The following is a 4,475-nucleotide window of genomic DNA, read 5'->3' as shown; positions in this document are numbered from 1 at the left end:
GTGCTCCTTCCAGTATTTTTTCCTTTCCCTAGTTCTAAAAGGAAGGGGCTAGCATGATAGGCTGTATCACAAATCAATTGAAGGAGAGGAGAAAGAAGTAGAAGTCTGATTCTGTAGGATGGGTAGACAGTAAGACTCTGGGTAAACGGCTACATGTCCCCTGAGGGTGTAAAGAGAAAGTCAGGGCTGGATGGACTTCGACTGAATCCTGCCTTGATCACTAACTAGATATCTGACCTGAACAATGTGACTTAACTTACTTGATCCTTAATCTCCTCAATGAGAAAGTAGACACCATGACATCTTTTCCTTAAAATTACCGCGAGGATCAGATAACCTCTGTGAGCGGGTGGGCACGGGTCCTGGCATAAAGGGGGCACGTGTGACAACTTGTCTTCTTCCCTTTCCTGTCTTGGCACCTAGCACCAACATCACTGCTTTCAGCTCAGAAGTTATTATCTTCTTCTGGAAATGACTTTCGGATCCGAGTAAAAGAACTATGGTTCTGGCATTATATCAACAAAACGTCTATTGAAACAGTTGTGTAGAATAAGCTGGACTCACAGAGATAGTAAGAAAAGTATTTTAAATTTTTTCCCACTGCATGTTCAAACCCGTTCCATGGAAGTGCTTTTTCACTACTCCCCATTGACTAAGACCTAGAGAAAGTTCCAGGGTTTTCCTGGTCACTTTTAGCACATCCCTGTGCCAGGTGGGCTAACTGCAATGGAAAAGAGTGGCCTGGTGGCATCATTTTCCCACCTGCGGTGCCCCTTGCCCACGACCTGGCTGCCTCTGACTATTTGAGCGACAGGAGAGGTGAGCGGCAGGTAAGTTCTTACTTGACTGAGAGTGTCCTGAGCTGGCATTGTGTTCTCTGGGTCTGCTAGAAGTTTAAAACTGACACTTTTTCCTGTGGAGTGATTTTCAATTTCTCCAGAGGCTCTGAAATTCTGGGAATCTCCCTTTTTCAGATCCCTTGAAATGAATTACTTTATCGGTTTCAACTAGCTGTTTATAAGTTGTGCTCGGCCCCCTGGCACACAGTAGTGCATTCTCAGTTGCTCTCTGCCAGGGTCACCTCACCCCTCCATGGGGCCCTCTTGGACAAGATCGGAGACAGTCCCAGTTTGCCTTGCTTGCTCAAGTGGCCCACTTTTGTTGCACAGGACGTAGTCATGCATCCTTTATCCCGACAAACTCCACAGTAAGACTACCTATGCAGCACTTAGAAAGGAGATGGCATGACATTAATTTTTGACCTTTGGTTCTTCACTCACTCGGGGTTTAATGTATAGAAGCTAAAATATTGGATATTGGAAAATTTGTCCAGAGGAAATTATCAATGGGCTATAAGTTCTACCCCACCCTCCTTAGAGGACCGTGGAGGCATTTTAAGCCTAGCAATAGTGCTTCAAGAGACTGTGTGTCTCTTGGATCTTGAGTGATGTACTGATTGGTGTCAGACCCAAATCTGAAAAATCCAAACGCTGGAGTGTTCTGGCTGCTCTGAGAGCTGAGTAAGATGCTGAAGATGGCCTGCATTCCCAGAGTGTGCTTATCTTGGTAATTACTTTGAAGAGAAAATACTCATTTGAATTTTTTCCCCTACAAATGTTGTTTTCCTTTTTGATCACAGGTAATCGTTAGTTTTGGATCCAACATTTGTGGGGGAAAAAAATTAAAGATACGACTTTGAAGTGATGAGACTGTTTTCTCATGTATACCAAAAGGATTCTAAAAAGAGGCATGACAAATAGTAATATGGAAAAGATCACCATGACTGAAGGAGGGGCATTGCCTTTCAAGATGACTACTTGATAGCACACAGCACTAATTTAGATAGAAATTTCTGAGAAGATTAATCGCATTCTTTATCATCTCAGCTCATATGTCATATGATGAAAAGCTAAAACAAAGATAGTTGAATGTTGCCAGCATTGAAAGCTTTATACTTAGAATATTCTCATCTTGATTTTGAATTTGTGCATTGATTTTAAAAGGAAATCCATATATGAGTCAATTCTATAGAACTCAAATGCTCTATTTCTAACTCTCACTCATTTACAGTACTCAAAAGATATACAATAATTAGGTGAAATTCAGAAATATTCTCTATTTTCCTACAATCTTAAATATATATATTACTCAAAGTTAAGCCTGCTAACATATTTTATAAACATTAAATCCAGAAATAAATATGAGTGACAGCCAATAAACGTTAAATACCTTACTAGATACTCTTTTAAAGAGTGGGAAATTGATGAGTTTCCCCTTAGACAACATTATCAATGTTTTCCCCCCAAATGAAAAGCAGTGTAGTGTTACTTAGATGCAATCAATATAGTGTTGCTTTAAAATACTCACTATTATTAGTAATGAATATATTTCTTATAAACCAACTATAATATTTATGAAAAGTGGGCTCAAGAGGGGAAGGGGGTTGGGGGTAGACAAAAGGGGTAAAGGAATAGATATGTACGGTGATGGACAAATGTTAGACTACTGGTGGTGAGCACAATGAAGTCTACACAGGAACTGACAAATAATAACGTACACCCGAAATTGCACAATGTTATAACGATTATGATCTCAATAAAATAACTGAAAAAAAGAGAAAAACAAGTGAAGTTTTCAACTATTTCAATTGGCATGGACTCTAATAAATACACATAAAAGAAATGATGTATTCTCAGCAACAAATACAGAAAACTTACCCACATTCTTACTATAAAACAGCTATATTTCAGGTTTATCAGACTGAATTTAATTAGTTTGCCGTGTGGTCGGTCTCCATGTTAGAAATTAAATGACTTCCCTTCTATGAATGTATCTTCCACATAATTCTAATATTTGAAATATATTACAGAAGTTAGTTGAATCTATGACTTCTCCTTATAATAAATTTATAACTAGATTGCTTTCAAATTAATTGAAATTGGAAGGAAAAATTATCCAGGAAGATTGTAATAAAATAAGACACAAATAAGCTTCTCAAAGAGAGCTATTGGATGTTTGTTTATCATGAATAAAAGAGGGGTAATGAAATCCCTTGAATGATTTTATTTTCCTTTCCAGGGTCTTCTGAAATAGAGAAAATATAAGAAAAAAAGTCATTTACTAAAAACAATCTTTACCTTTAAAATCTACTTATTATTCATATATGACTGTAAAATCGTTGTAGTGGACATCGCAGTTGACTCACCAGCATCCATTCTATCCCAGATTATTTTTCTGAGCCAGTCATGGTAATTCCTTCTTCTTCTCTTACCAATAATTAGTTCAGAAATAGATATGTGACCCAAATTGTGTGGAAAGAAGTGAAGAAAAGTCAACTGAGAGATCTGGGGAAAGTTTTCTCTCTCTTAAATGAGAGCAACAAGAAGGAGTGCTTTAGTTTTTCCTCCGGAAGAAGAGGTATCAGGAACTTTTGCATCCACCTTGCTACCTACATGAATATGAAGCCTGTACCGAGGATCACAGAGCAGATCAACGGAAGTGGAGGCATAGCTGGCAGCTCAAATACCAGCTCTGGGGCACCTCCCCTACAATGGATGTCCTACTACATAATATAGCATTGTATTCATTTGTTTATTTACTTATTGTCTCCATCCCCACTAAAACTCTATGAAGGAAGGACTTTATTTTGTTCACAGCTATATCCAAAGCCTAGATTAGGAACTGGTGTATGGTAGGTACTCAGTATTTGTAAAATGAATAATAGATAACAAACTTTATTACTTTAAAGACAGCTTGAATCAGAGTTTTCTCTTACTTGTAGCTGAAGGCATCCTAATTGATAAAATCATTTTTCAGTGTCCTGAAAACAATGACTGTTAGTTTTGAAGTTTGACTTACAGCGTAGCAAGAGAATATCTACATAGCCACGCATGGGTGAAGTAATTCAGAGTCTCTTTTAGATGTATTACAGCAGTATGAGCAAATGAGCATAGATATTGATGTTGTTAGGTGCCAGGTTCTTACAGTAGAGAAAGGGAGATACAAATGTGAAGGAGGAAGACAAAAACCTGTGACAATGAATCAGAATTGATATATTTGCCACATGTATTATGTACATATAGCTTCTAGTTGTTTACACTGAAAGAAATTATAACCAAAGATCCACCAGTGCCAATGAGTGAATCTAGTGCCCAGAACTTAGTTTCTAATACTATTCCTCACTAAAAGCAACTAGGACTCCTCAGAGAAATGACAGACTGCAGGCCTGGGGCAGGGAGGAGCAAAATGACCTGGGAATACCTTGTTGCATAAGGAATGAAAGAACTGCCTAATAAAATGACAGGGGCATGTCACAAGAACACAGGAGTCCAAAGTGTCTCCAACTGGCCAAATCTTGGACGTTTTGGGCACTTAAATAGTGAAAGAATATAATTAATTATAAATCATTGAAGAAATGGGAACTCGTATAGCTGTATTGATATTAAACAGACACATAACTAAACAAATTGGGCAGA

The sequence above is a fragment of the Equus caballus genome, chromosome 6 (genome assembly GCF_041296265.1).
Source record: "Equus caballus isolate H_3958 breed thoroughbred chromosome 6, TB-T2T, whole genome shotgun sequence".
Classification (NCBI taxonomy): Eukaryota; Metazoa; Chordata; class Mammalia; order Perissodactyla; family Equidae; genus Equus; species Equus caballus.
This window is presented reverse-complemented; position numbering follows the sequence as displayed.